Source organism: Mustela nigripes, chromosome 6 (assembly GCF_022355385.1).
Source record: "Mustela nigripes isolate SB6536 chromosome 6, MUSNIG.SB6536, whole genome shotgun sequence".
NCBI classification, from domain to species: Eukaryota; Metazoa; Chordata; class Mammalia; order Carnivora; family Mustelidae; genus Mustela; species Mustela nigripes.
In genome coordinates, this window is record NC_081562.1 from 135,664,716 (window position 1) to 135,679,681 (window position 14,966).

Genomic DNA, 14,966 nt, shown 5'->3' on the forward strand with positions numbered 1-14,966 from the left:
GTATATGTCTGTTTTTATAGCAGATGTTAGACAGTCCCCCGTGCTACTTCCCAGAAAAGACCTCAGAGTATGTTCTAGCCCTTTTCAGACTCTGTGTATGTATTGGTTTAGTGACTATGGTTTAGTCCATGGAGAGAAGAGCTTCTTGGAGTTGACATTTCAAAGCACCTAAAGCAGACCTGAGTTGACCTGGGCACCTGAAGATCACCCATGATTTCGTCCAGCATTCCTGAGGGACAGATGCAGACTCTGCCAAATGCCCTGCTTTCCAGAATGTGGTCCACCAGCATTACCTGGGGGCTTGGTGGAGAGCTGAACTCCTGGGCATACTGAAATTGAATCTGCATTTTTATTTTTTTTTTTTTTTTAAGATTTTACTCATTTATTTGACAGACTGAGATCACAAGTAGGCAGAGAGGGAGAGAGGAAGAAGCAGGCTTCCTGCTGAGCAGGAAGCCCCCAATAGGGGGCTCTATCCTAGGACCCTAGGATCATGATTTTAGCCAAAGGCAGAGGCTTTAACCCACTGAGCCACCCTTTGCCCTGAATCTGCATTTTAATGAGCTCCCTGGGTGAACCAAATGCACATTGAAATTCGCGAAACCCTGGGCGCCTGGGTGGCTCAGTGGGTTAGGCCACTGCCTTCGGCTCAGGTCATGGTCTCAGGGTCCTGGGATCGGGTCCCGCATCGGGCTCTCTGCTCCGCAGGGAGTCTGCTTCCTCCTCTCTCTCTGCCTGCCTCTCTGCCTGCCTCTCTGCCTGCCTCTCTGCCTGCCTCTCTGCCTACTTGTGATCTCTGTCAAATAAATAAATAAAATCTTTAAAAAAAAAAAAAAAAAAAAAAGAAATTCGCGAAACCCTGCTGTAGTGGGCAGAAAACCAGTACCTCCTGGTCAGGTTCTGCTTCCCAGGGCCCAAATTCCAACTGTTAGATAAGACACTGAGATCTAAATAGCATTTCAAGGGTCGACTAAAAAAGATAAGGATAGTGGATAAAAAGTTATAAGCTCTTTTTTCAGCCAAAAATAGAACCCTGTGTCCCAGGAACCATGCTTGAGAACAGGAGTTCTAACAGGAGCCATGCGAGGAGAGGGAGGAAGAGCAGGACGTAGGTATTAACTACCCCGAGACTTCAGAGCATTCCAGGGGGAGCAGGAGGACTCGGGCTTATGGCAGTAGGGGGGGGGGGGGGAGGCGGCGTTCCACGGGCAAAAACACAGATGCAGCAACAGGCAGGGGTGTCTGATGACCAGCAAAGAGCCTCATCTTGTTGTAGAGGGTGAGTGTTGTAGAGACTTCTCCCTAAAAAGTAGGGCAGGATGAGGTCCTGAACAAACTAGGAGAGACACGTGGAACAGTTTTTAATGAAAGGTTCCTGAGTTGGTAGATGGGAGATTAGGAAAACAGGGGCTTAGCCTTTGAGAGGAAGATGGTGCTCAATGAAACAAACTGAGGAAATCGGAGAGACTGTATAGGCTTTATTCAGTAATTCATGACTCGGGCAGCATCTCTAGCAGATAGAAAGGAGCTGTTCCAGATGAGACTTCTCTAGGCAGAAGGGAGCAGGAACATGGATTTATACGAGGCAAAAAATCGACTGGTTCTTGCAAGGTCATTTTTGATTGGGTTATGACTCTGGGAGAACTGATGCTAATAAAGTTGAGGTCTCAGTTTGGTGATGTGGGTCTTAGCATCGGTGACTCCATTTTGGGCTTGTTTTCTTATTTTTAACAATTCCTTCCTTTTATTCAGACTCCTAGCCTCACCAAGAGATGTGATCAAAACTTAAGGCATTAGGGTTACTTGTAGCTAACACTCAGTTCTCACAGGTTTTGCTGAATCTCTGTGTGGTACTCACAGGTCACTAGATCAGGTTCATTCTATAAGCTGGTCATTCTCTTCGTTCCTTTTCTGAAGTTCTGTCCGTAGGGAGATCCTTTGCTGGGTGGTGAACGGCTGCAACCATGTAGTTAAAGCTTTTGAGAGCAAAGCGTGCGCGAGTGGCACGACTGTGGTTAGAGCAGAGGGACAACTTCTGAGGAGGACCCCACGGACGGAGTCCCTTTCGTAAGCCCACTGCCGTGTGCAGGGGTCTTGGATAACTGAGTCTTCGCTTCCTGGGAAGCATCTGTCCGAGTTCAGCAAGTGGCACTGTTTGGCCACAGCGGCACCTCAGCTGAGAAACACTCCGAGGCTACACGTCGGAACAGCTCGGGCAGAGAGCCTAGGAATTCGTGAGGCAGGTCTTGTTCTAGAAGCCAATTCTGCAACATCTGCGAGAGTGAGGGAGAAGTCCCAAAGTGCAGGCTCGCTCAAGCTCACTCCTGCCCAGGAGGCGGACGATCTGCCAAGGGAAGCAAACTTGGATTCGTGAATGCTTCTTGGTCATTCCTATTTGAGTCTGTGGCTTGGGACTCAGAGGAGGACAGCCACAGAGGCCAGTACAACTCGAGGTCTGTGGTTTTATTTGGTTATTACCCTTGCCTGGTGTCCCTTTCTTTGGACAGAGCCTGGATGCCAAGTTCTCTGGGCCTGGGGCTCGTAACCAGAGACTGTGGCCTGGTGCACAGAGGGGCTGCGTTGGGCCCAGGGCAAGTGAGGCGCGGGCAGTCAGGCAGAAGTTTGTGATGGGCAGGACCGCGGGAGCAAGAGCATCGTGGGGAATCCGGCCATCTTCCGGAGGCCAGATTACCTCTCCTGTGGCAGTGGCTTGAGATGGGTGCACAATGGCATTATCTCTGCAGGCCAGAGCCAGGAGAAAAGTGGACAAAAGGATCATACAGACCTTCATGGAGTAAGAATTAGGGGAAGAATGGTCAGAGAGGGAAAGAGAAATTTGCCACACCTTGGGAGGAAGCCCTCAACCTTGACTTGGTACCCCTCTAACTTGTCAGTTTGAGTCTGGCGTCTCCAGCTTCTGCACTGGACCAGACGGGAGGTGGAGCCTTCTTTGGTTACAAAATACGCACCAGGGTTCAGCACCTTGTAATCGAGCAGCAGTGTCAGGGGTCAGGAGTTCTTGGTAGGATTCCTTCCCGAGTCTCAGTTCTGCAAAATCAAGTGGCTATAAATGACAAAACACTTTAAAATGCTCAGATCTGATTGGAGTTCATTATAATGAAATTGATAAGGAAATTTGATTATTTCTGTGATATACAACATTTAAAGATAATAACTGAAATTATGAATAACATTATACCAGGACATATCAGATTTCTAGAAACTTCATACATTTTCAGGAATAACATGGTCTATAAAAATAACCTAAGAAGGTTTTTATTACTTACATGACAAAGCTTCCCATGTAATTTAACGTAGCAAATAAACCTAATTAGTGAAGCATCTTTTGTAAGGGGAGAAACAAATCCTTTGAGATTTTCCAGGGACACTCTAGAGAAAACCAGATAGAACACTTACATCTCTAGTTCCTTCAAGACGGAATTTTGTTATCCTGAGGCCAGAATTTTACAGTAATTATAGAGCTTTTGAGATGATGACAGGAGGAGAGGGAATGGGTGTGGAGATTTGAGGATTGCTAAAAATGCTAGGTGGGCTCTGCATTGCTTCCATTTAAATGGCTGTACTTATGTTCTTGTAAAGACTTGAGTTGTAAGAAGTCAGGGAAGCAGACTCTGATCAGGATTCCCGCCCTTTGCCAGCTTCTGCCGCTTTTCCCAGGCTCTCACCTGCAGGGTCTCAAGCAAGTGAGGCATAAAGTAGAGCGTATAGCCCTGGAATCTATCAGAATTGAGCAAGGCTCTCCATTCATTTCCATTTTAGTTTCCCGTTGGCTGTTTAATGGACTGACTGGTCACCGGTTATCAGAAAACCCCGCAGAGTCCTGTCAACTATGAGAAGGGCTCATCGGAGGCCCACCTTTGGGGCCAGTAACGGGGCAGACTTTTGTTGACAGTCATGTGGTCTCTTCAGAGGGAAAAGACACTTCAGAGGATGAGCGGATCATGAGTGCTCAGGAAGAGTCACGTCCGTGTTACGGTCTTGGTTTCGGGTACCTCTTGTGGCCTTCACTTTTCATTATCCTTTGCATGACTCTCTTAATGAAGCTATTCTGGAATTGTGAAACCTTTTGGAGGCTTCCGCATGCCCACGGTGGGTAACCCATTCTGATGCGTTTGGCAAACCTTGCTTTCAGGTTGACTTACGTGGATTATCTAACTGGAATGTTCCCAGTGATGATGAACCACCTCACTAAGTAGGTCAACTGAGGCAGGCTCCAGCGGCCAGAAATGGGGTTCATGTGGGAGTGGCAGAAGAAGTGCACTTTGAGAAATGCAGGCTGTAGCAAGCGACAGGTGAGCGTTGAGGGCTTGGGCAGGCTGGATTTGCAAAGTGTGCGAAGAGGGAAAAGTCCAACCAGAGTCTAAACAAATTCGCCGGCTGCAGGACAGGAAGAGATCCTTGGCATAGTTCTCTGGTTAAGCAGTCAGTCTCAGTCTTCTGTAAGTAAGTTACGTATTTACGGAAAATCAATTTCTGAGTTCTTAAGTTCCATTCTTCTGAGGGGACAGGGGACATGTGTGAGATTGTTCATTTCATAGCCTCTGGTTTAAGATTGAAATCCTTTCACATTCCCCACTGTTGCTCAAGATCTTTTGCAGAAACCATCACTGATAACCATGTTGTTTAGGCATTGTTTTCCCTTTTATTCCTTCCTTAATCAAAGATGTTAGATGGAGCACAAGCCCCTTGGAGGGAAGACCATCTTCACATGTGTCATGTGCCACAGAGGAGGGAACTGGAAAGGGGATCTCAGTGGCCCCATCTCAACAACAGCAAGGCCAAAAACCAAACCATGCATATTTGCAGGGGACAGGAAAGTTCAGAAAGAGACTAAACCGAATTGGCTTTGGGAGACTGGCTGGTGGCCTCTGATTTCTGGGAAGAGCTAGAATTTGTGTAAGGATAGGTTAATTTTCCTTTATGAGCCTGCACTGATGGTTTCCATTTTGTCCTTGACATACGTGACTCCATTTTAGTTTGGTTCTACATTTCCCCTTCAGTATCGAGTGAGGGGCAGCAATCATGCAATACACCGCTGAATGTCTTTTGCAGGGACTTCACCTTTTGATGATCCGTGTTGTTTCTTCACTCATACTCGTATCTTTATTCTTTACCGTGCCTTCCTTCAGGGTGAGAACAGCTTCGGGAATCATAGCAAGCAAAAGCCCACTCTTGAGCAACTTATATTGGGTCAAAGTGGACGGTCAAGGCAAGGAGACCTTGTCAAGGGTGTAGATGTCAGACAGCTGCTTGCCCAAGGCTTGGAAATGCATCAGGCTCGTTACTTTCACAAAGGCCAGATGGGAAACTTAGTACTTTAAAGAATCATAAAACAAAATGACAAGTAGGATAGAAAGACCCAATTGTAGTATAGATTTAAACCATAAGCCTGGTCTTTTTGGGAACCAGCTGAATAAATCAGAATTCCAAGATGAGTCAAACTGGACTTGTAACCAGTGGCTTTTTCTCAATGTAACTGAACCTTGACTTCCCTGGAAGTGTTAAGCCAAGTCTGCATCTTGACTGACTGTGGCACAGACAGCCTGTACTGCCAAGAGGTAATCGAGGGCTAGCTTGCCATCCAAGACAATTTTAGGCAGAGAATCTAGGGAGTCTTGCTGGGCAGCGATAGCCTTAGCACTTGAGTTGTCAGTGGTTCGATGGGTTAAAGCAAAGTCTGGGGCCCTAGCCTGTTCGTGCACCCCTAATCAGCGAGGTAGAGATCAGCCAAAGGAAGCGACTCCTGAATTATGAATGCTTCCTGGTCTCCTCTAACCTGATAATGTAAATTCAGGGGAGCTGACCAATAAGGTGTCTCAGTTTGGCTGCGGAGAGTTGGGGTTCACTGACAGAACCAGAGGGAGAGAACTGCTTATATGCCAGTCTGGGTGCTCAGAGGCCCCAGGAGGAGGATCAGCGCCCCGCCCCGGACAAAGATCAGTGCTGTCGGGCTGAAGCGGCCCTACTCAGGGGGTCAGCGCCACGTCTGCTCGGTCCAGCCAGGGGTTGGTTAGGTTTTTGGCACATTCAGGAAGTCAGTCTCCTAGTCTGAAATAGAGAGTTGTTCTAAATTCCTTGTCAAAGCAGATGCTTCTGGTGAAAATTCTTTGTGATTAGGGGTGAATCTGATTTAGAAAATCGTTAAGAGCCTGGTGATGCCAGTGGACTTATCTAGGGCACACGGGTATCTATACCTCGTTGGTCAAGGACCGGTATCACTGGAGAACGGTAACAAGAAGGCACTGGGAAAGCCTGGCTGCGAAGTAGAAGCTGACACTGAAGGGAATTCGGATGTGGTTTATGAAGGAGAACTGGCTACAGGAAAGCCCAGGGGTGCCCCAAATCACGGACAGATCAGAGTTTGCGAAGGCTGATTCAGCAGTCTGAGAGGTTGTCTCCCTGGGCAGTTGTCTGTAAGAGGGAGCGTATAGTTTTTCCAAGTCTTTCCAAGGAGTAACAGAAGAGAGCAGATAGAAAAACAACACTTACATAGAGGAGTCTGGTTCATTTTTGGCCGTCACAATTTTCAAAGAGAAGAAGGACAGTGGCCGAGGCCTGGTCCGACACCCGGGCTAGCCCTCCGCTGCTGGTGGCTGGAGAGCTTGCGGCTGTTCCTTTCAGGTCCCCTGACTCCTGGACCTTGGGACAGATGAATCCAGGGGCAGATGCCTCCAGGGTTAGCTGGGCAGGAACTGATCAGCAGTACCAGAAAGGTCCTTTCACAATAGGGCAGAGGGAGTCTTTGACTTGATGTCCCTTCCAGTACGAATGCTCTCTGGCATGTGGCTCATGAAGGTCAGGTGGTATTCTTGTTCTGGAAAGAGAGAAGAAGGGGCAATATCCTAACAGGTCTGGTTGGGCAATCTGAGGGTCAGAGTACCAGGAAGGAGGCAAATGCGTGCACCCGCCAGTTACTGCTCTGTAAGGAACAGCTTTTCTAAACATACGGACTTGAGCTTCAGAAAGTCCAATGACCGCATCTTGGTCCAGAGAAATTCCAGAGTTGCACAGAAATTTCCTAATGGGGTTTCATGATGCCTTTAGTCCTTTCGACTAGTTCTGGAGATTAAGGAGGGCAGGGCAGGGCAGCCTCTAAGGCTCAGGAAGGGCTGTGCGTGCCCTGGGGTCGGCAGGCCAGGGACATGGCTTCTGAGGTCACTATGCAAACCTGTGGCAGCGGCCCAGGTCCAGATGGTGTTCTCAAGTGATCTTGTTGCTACAAAACTGGCAGTGGTTTGTTGACAAGGAAAGCTTTTTTTTAAGCCAATTAATTAAAAAACTTTTACAAATTAATTTTGGCATTATCACCCAGAGGTAGAAAAAACATCACCCAACTACAACATACATCCACAGACATAGAGATCTTCAGCTTTTGTTTTAAAGTGTAGCCAGGAGACCAGTATGAGAATGCAAAACTGACTAGTTTACAAAAGAACAGCTGGAACTAAACCATGTTTCTGAAAGTTGGGATAAATTCAGGTTACCGGCTCAGACAGCTAAAGCATTTGGGGAGAAGACATTTAAGACTGTCATTCACCTAATTCCAAATAGCCTCCCCCCTTTTTTTCTCCTTCTGGTAAGAAAGACCTCCCTGAAGTTTGCACGGGAAAGGGATGGCCTACGAGACAAGTTCTGCAAGTAGAACATTCCCATCATTCCTGGGAGAAGGCCTTTGTTTTTAAATTCACATCAAGCCTCTTGAGACAAACTGGGAAGGGTTGGGGATTGGTCAAAACGACATGTGGGATCTGACTTGCTCCTAGAGCTGTACTTGTTCTGGTGAAGATGTGATTTGTCCTCAGACAGGAACCCTTGTTTTTAATTCCTCGAGAAATCGGGATGCGACATGAGAGACATCACAGGCTGACCCACCATCCCACTGCACCCTAGTTAGAATGGAAATCACCAGATTCCTGTGTTCCAGATTTAGAGCTCAGTCTCTGGCTTGTTCTAGTAAATTTTTCCACAGATGGCAGCAAGATGTTTTTCTTGCCCTCTGAGGACATGGGGAGAAAGCTGCCCATGAGGTTGCTGTCAGGCTCTGGGGAGGATAGTCTGCTTCCAATCTGGCCAACTTCTGACCAGAGAGCTTCCTAAAAATCCTTTCAACTCTGTCAGGTTTGAGCCCAAACAGTACCTATTCCTGGCTAGGACTGAACACCACCATGGACACAGAAGGTGTCCTCCGAAGAGGGTACAGAGAATACCACCCGCCCAGGAGCCAGAGCCACTCCCAGAGATGACCAAAACAGGCTGAGACACTTCCTGAGGACTGGTGATAAGCACATGGAGTTGAACCCACATTTCTGCCTGGCAGAAATTGGGGGGTGGGGGGGCAAGGTGTTGGCTGCCAAGCTCAGCTCTCAGGACCCAGGAGACAGGAGGGCAACAGCTGTCCCTGGGAGAGGTTCAGTAACCCGTCAGTTTGGAGTTGGAAAGGAACTCCAAATTTTACCTTCCTCTGAGTGGGCTACAGAGATTTGGGAGAGAGGACTCTGGTAAGGATTCCTGCCTGTGGCGGGCTTCTGCTAGTTTTTCCAGGATTCCCATCTGTGGGCTCCAGAGCGAGTGGGGTCTGAAGTACAGAGTGTATCTCATGCACTACCGGAAGCTGACGGGGTGCCCCAGGTTTAGTTTCCGCTGGGCTCTTTCAGGAGTCACTGGTAGCAGCTGCAAGAGAATCCCTCGAGGGCCCCGTGTGGGGACCCTCCTCTGACAGCCGTGTTACAGGCTCACGTAGTCTCTTGCGGGCTGGAAGACCACTCAGATAAAGGAGTAATACCACGAGCGCTTCGGTACAAAGGAAGGTAAAGGGGAGTAGCAGGAGTCCCAGCAGGCGGACAGTCTTTTGTTTTAGGTACCACCTCTGCCTTGAACTTTTCATTACCCTTTTGCAATGAATCAGAATTAGTGAAGCAGTTCCAAATTTTGAAGCCTTCCGGAGGCTTCTGCGTACCAGTTAAAACATGGATCCCATTCTGTTTGGGAACCCCTTACATTCATGTGCACGTCTTAAATGAATGAACTTGTCTCACTGGAACATTCCGCATAGGGATCTCTGGGATTCTAGGTTGTCTTCAGTGCTGCTGGTCTGTGTGCATGAGACACCATAACTATTTTTAGCATGAAACCCCTGGGGTTTGGTGGGGGCACCCAGAGAGCCTTGAGATGACTGGGATCCCATTTGGGGGGGGTTTTCCAAGAGGTCTGATCTAAGACCAGGTGTCCCTGATTGCCCGGGATCGTCTGGTGGGTGACAGGTGACCCGGTGTAAAGCCTACGTGTCCGTAAGCACCTTATTTTACACAGCAGTCTTACGCTTTGCACAAGGTAGTCTCACAGAAAAGTGGCAAGTGTTCTAGCAATGTCCACGGTCCCAATTCACTGGCTTGAGAACAGGGAGAGATCCTGGGAAGGTTTTGGCTGCTCAGGAGAGAAGTGTCCGTCTTCTATTGATCAGGGAGTTACAGGACATCAATCTCTCGGCATTTACGTACGATCCATCCTTCTGAGGGCATGTGCCTAAGTGGCTCCATTTCACATTTTCTGGTCTTGCTCTGGACTGAAATTGCTTCCCAACGGCCACGGTGATGCCAGCGTGTTTAACCAGAAGGCACCCAAGCAGCTGCGCCAGGTGGCACATGCCGTTGTCTGGAACCAGAGGACATGAGCTCTCAGCTGAGCCTTCGGTCTCTCAGAGACCAGTGAACACCCAAGAGGAGCATGCCTCTGGTTGGGGTTCTTGGGGCTTTTCGCAGTGTACCTGGTTGTGGAAGTTTTCTTGAGGTCGACCTGGTGGCCGTCTAACCCATTCCGTAACCCACTTACCCCAGCACTGGGGGGCAAGCGCCCTAATGGCTTCTCAGTGCTTGGCCTGTGCCCACCCATTTTGCAGCTTTGGCTTCTGAGGTTCTCATGAACATCACGTCTGTTATTCCTTCACCTCACGGGCAGGTTAACAGACCCGCAGTAACCGCAGAGATGATGCCGTGCACTGGCCAAAAGGAGGTGTCAGGTGCACACAACCAGCAGCCCCCAACACGTGGGCCCTGGGGACTAACTGAGACTAGGGACTGAGGTTCCAGGTACAACCATCGGCCAGCTCAAGCCAAGTCACCACGCCCTGGCCTGGGACTGCAGGTGAAGTGAGGGCCGAGGACTCAGAGCCACCTGTCAGGCCAGACAGTGTTCACTTAGACCGGGAAGCCACTTCCATGGGGAGCTTAACGCAAAGAAAGCAGAGCTTGGAACCGAGAGGAACTTACCCTCGGCCTCATGAACGGTGACAGAGACACCTCGGGGTTCACAGTCTCCGCTGCCTGTGTTTCTCCTTGGGATCGCAGCACTGCCACCAAACTGTTAGGAAACAAAATTCAACTAAGTAAAATTTCGGGATCTTACTGGCTTTTAATCAAGTTGCAACCCCAGTTGTTGAGGAACTAAGGACAGGTGTCCCCGTCTTACTAATTCAGTGTTTACAGGAATAGTCCCGCAGCTCTGGAAGCAATTCAAAGCCCTTCCACTAAGGGTTTTTTTGTTCTTGTTGTTACAAATTCCAGAAATCCTTCTTGGAGGAGCTTGCCTTCTCTATCTCTGAGACATAAATGCTCCAGCTGGTCTCCTCCAGGACCTGTCATACAGGCCGTTTCTTTGAAGTGCGAACTTCAGGGCAGTCATTCTTACCAGAATGAAAATGAAAAAAGAGGGCAAGTCTATTTGGAACTTAGGGGAGTGAAAATCCTAAGTGTCTTCTCCACAGGTGCTTCAGCCGTCTGAGCAGGTAGCCTTAATTTATTCCAACTCCCAGAAACAATTTGGATCCAACTATTGTTTTAGAAATGGATGGGTTTTCCGGTATCATGCCTGTCTCGTGGTTTAGAGCACAAGGGGAGCCAGACCTGGCTAGTTCTCATTCATCTCTGCCTCCAATTCCTGCCGCCACTAACTAACGTCCTCCTGGGCTGAAGGCTGCTTGGCCTTGCTGGGCCTCTCTGAAGCTGCGGGCGGAGGATTCTAACTGGCCCACCTGGGTCACTGGTTCACCTGGGGGAAGGGGAAGGGCAGCGTCAGGACCACAAGGAGTTAGGAGGGACCAGCCCCAAAGTACAACATATAGGTTCCCCCAGTGGATCCAACCACCTCCTGCCAGAAAACTTTCTCAGTCCTCAGGCACATGGCGAACGGCACTTCCAGGGCCCTGCACCGCTCAAATGCCCTAACAGGTGCCCATGGCCAGCACCAGGAGGAAGGGCGCATATGTCACTTTGCTCCTGAAAGCGGCCTTCATCCCACTGGGTCAGGAGTCCTAGCCCAGGACTCTCAGTAAAGGCCTCTGGATGCCACCGATGCCTTGGGTTTTCCAACTTTTATGGGTTTTTTAAAAGCCGGATAAGAAACATCTACAAAACCACAATGCCTTCATCCCTTCGTTCCTAGCAAGGTCGGCCAGTCAGACAGATGCACCCAACAGCTGCTCTCGCTCACCAAATGGCTCATGGGGCTGGGGGGAAGGTGCTCGCTCACCTCACTGCAGGGCATGGGGGTCGGGGTCGCTTTTCTGCTACCCCAAGCCCTAGCGCCAAGGGCGGGGAGAACCAGGACTCTTCTGACATACGCAGAAGCCCCATGGTGTTCCCAAAGCAGCAGCTCTACCCTGAAAAAGCATATGCTCTGGGGCCTAGACACACCTACTGCCCCGGAATCACAGACCAATGTCACTCACAGGACATGTTGCTTCATTACCTGGAGGCTCCAGGCCTCTAGTTTTGTCGCTGTGGGACTCGCTACAAATCGACACTCAGAGGACAGTAGGAGCCATGCTAGAAACAAAGGCAACAGCATCCAGGGGGCGCCAGGCCCGACATGCAGTGCGTGAACAGAGCCCAGAGTTGAGCAGGCCAGTGGTAGGGCTGCAGCCAGCGGGGCAGGGGAGAGGAGGGCAGGCCTTCATCTACCCAGGCCACATGGGCTGCTCCAGGCCCTTAGCCCGCCTCCGGATACCAACCGGGCGAATGCCACCCGCTCTCCTGGGTCCGTGGCGGTGAAGTCTGACCTCTACTCTTGCCCCGAAAGAGCCAGTTTGGGATCAGAAAGGGGCGGTTTCCTAGTCCTGAATACCGGCCTCGGCGTGTCTGTCGTTACCTCGTCACCTCTCCCAGCCTCCACGGTGATGCGTATCTCGAGGACTTGAAAAAGTCTCTTTTTTCATTCTAGTGTCCAATACATTTCCCATAGTTTCTGTAATCAGAAAACAGTGGATATAATTTTTAAAAATAGTGTGGATTCAGAAATTTTTTAAACTCCTTTCAAAATATCTCCGCTTACTTGACACTCTGAACGTGCTTCTAGGACCGCATACAAATGCAGGGAAAGCTGGTGGTGCCTGCGGTCCCCTGGAGGGCGACCCAAGCAGCTGTTCTGAGAGAGGACTCTAGGCATCCCGGAGGTCTGCACGCTCCTGAGGCGTGGGCGCAGAGGGCAGGGCCCCGACCGGAGGGTTTCCTAGAGTTCTCAAGCCCCCGTCTCCCTCTCCCCCTGCACAGGCGTCCCTGGTGCAGGGCTCCTGAGCGTGGATTTCTTTTTTCTGGCCTGTGAGCAGCTTCGCCCTGCCGGGCCCTGACTCAGGCCGACCTCCCCACGACCCAGGGAGACCCCCCGCAGTAGCAGACCCCCCGTGCAGGCGCACGGACTTGTGCTCGCGGGCCGAGGAAGGCCGCGCTCGTCCACTAACCTGCTCCTCTCCTCCTCGCCCTCCCTGCAGGAGCTACACCGACAGCTGTTTCCTGGATTCCTCCCTCTATCCAGAACTAGCCGACGTCCAGTGGTACGGGCAGGAGAAAGCCAAGCCCGGGACCCTCGTGTGAGCCAGCCGGCCGCAATCTGACCGCCTCAACGCCATTCAGAGATCACCTCACTGCCTCTCATTTGCCTTACCCAGACGCACTGTCACCCTGCACCAGCTTCGGCCCTCAGCACTTTTTTTTCCTCCCGTCTCCGCATCCCCTTCACCCTTAAAACCCTGACTGAGGAGACATTCTGGAAGGTTCCGGTCCCACTGTGTGTCCCCTGGCGCTCTCGCCCACAGAGAGCCAGGCACCAATCCTCAATGGCACCTCGGTGGCTTCCCCTCACCCCGGGGCCGTGACAGCCCCCAGGCCAGAAACCATCAGGGAAGGTAGCAGACATCCGATTCCTGTGGACAAGCGGCAGGAGAACAGGAAAGGGGACTTACGTACAGGGTGATCCCGAAGGACTGTTTGTTCCGCTGTGGTCAGCCTGCCACCTGCAGGCCCACCAGGCGCTCGGTGAGGAGGACACCTCGCATGCGCGGGGACTGCTCAGTTGACACTTGGAATGTTCCCTGGGGGAGTCGCTGTTGGGGGAGGGGAAGGAGAATGAACAGGAAGCGTCATGTGTCAGAGATGCATCCAAGGATCACAATCAGTTCTATGCTGCCAAAGATTAAAAAAAAATTAAAAATAAAACAAAAAAATATGAGGGTGCCAAGAGGAAGACATTCTTTCTGCAGTGAAGTCTTTTAAATTCTCAACTGCTACTACTCATCACAAGTGAAAAGTCAACCATTTGTAAATTGTTTCCATCTCTTTATCCCTCGCCCTCAATGTCCCACCTTCTCTCTCAGGCCAGAGCCTGGAAAACTTACCCGGTCAAAGGAGCCAGAGCGGCACTGCGGCCTCGGGTCCCCAGGGCTGTGCCCACGGAGGCCAGGCCCGCAGGTGGGGAGCAGGGTGCGCCGCCCGCCCGGGCTGCGTGGGGGTCCGGGCCCAGCCCCCTGCCCCGAGCTGCTTTCCTGGTGGGATCTGTAGGAAGCGGAAGGTGGGGGTGGCCAAGCGCGCTTCTCTCTCATTAAAACAAGCAGTAAAAGCGTGTCCTGTTGTTTTGCACAAGGTGTTTGATTTTACTTTTTATGGGAAACCAAGGGAAAAAGCACATCACGATCCATTCGAGTGTTTAACTGTTGTGGCTCATTTTATACTTGTTAGCACACTTGTGTGACAAAGAGCCCAGACCCGACTTCTCTCGGCACCCGGTTACCCATGTGTCACTTACTCCGAGAACCCAACTCTGCCCTTAGGTAGGAAGAGTTTACTCCCGTGTCTACTAGCAGGCGGAGCGGGGCTGAAGAGCACGCCAGCTCCCCGGGGGCGCAGGGGCCTCCGGCCTTGGCAGCGACCCTGATCGACCACAGTGGTCTGCAGAAACCCAGAGGGGAAGAAAGAGCTGCATGTTTACATGTGTTTTGAGCTATGCTTAAGACACAACTGGAAAGCCATCTATCTTCAAAGGCCTCAAAATTACTTTTCTAATCATAACAAGCGCACACTCTTAGTTGGGTTATTCAAAATGGCACAAACACGGTCTCCACGGAGGTGGTACGCTGTGCTTATGGGCGCAGGGGGGGCGGGGGGAGGGACGGTTTTTCTCACTTGTAACGACTTCCTATTGGAAAGGCATTTGACAGCCAGGGACAGGAGCTGGGGTGGGGTAGTTTTGTGGGAAAGCAAAACCACAGGTAGCTTTAGAATAAAAAGAAAAATCTTTTTTTTTATGTATGTGTAATCCGAGAAGCGCGAGACTACCAGACCAGGAGGGAAGATGGACCCTAAAAACTCAGTTTAGCAATGCTCCCTCCGCTGCAGCTTCGAAAGCGCTGTGGGCTCACAGCACACTGGGACCACTCCGGACAATTCAGGGCTTGCTTCCCCAGCCCTGTGGGCACCGGACTGGTGACACAGCTTGGGGAAGGGACGAATATTCACACAACAGGTGGGTAAACCCTGCGGGATCAACTAAACTGGTTCTAATGTTAACGGATTCTGGGGATGGAGGGGGCGGTTATTTTTGTTGCTCATACTTTGAGGATCAGAGCTACGGCCAACAGGTTTCTTCCTTCCCCATTCGGAACACTATACACTGGGCCATTT

At 50.5% G+C, this 14,966-nt stretch overlaps 1 protein-coding gene and 1 long non-coding RNA gene across 3 annotated transcripts in view; one reads left to right on the forward strand and one right to left on the reverse strand.

Moving 5' to 3' along the window:
- FRMD4A (FERM domain containing 4A) overlaps window positions 1-12,870 on the forward strand; it is a 607,134-nt gene extending 594,264 nt beyond the window's left edge. The window contains 1 exon segment of the mRNA XM_059404285.1: window positions 12,782-12,870. The gene's annotated coding sequence lies outside the window, so the exon portion shown is untranslated.
- Window positions 515-12,773, reverse strand: LOC132020159 (uncharacterized). Of its 2 annotated transcripts, XR_009404941.1 has the most exons (5): window positions 12,163-12,773; window positions 10,287-10,377; window positions 6,511-6,835; window positions 2,970-3,048; window positions 515-2,344 (listed from the first exon to the last, which is right to left on the reverse strand). It is a non-coding gene; the product is annotated as an uncharacterized LOC132020159 (long non-coding RNA). The 2 variants fall into 2 exon arrangements; XR_009404940.1 differs by lacking the exon at window positions 12,163-12,773 and having other exon boundaries at window positions 10,287-10,549.
- Window positions 12,871-14,966: the final 2,096 nt, after the last annotated feature.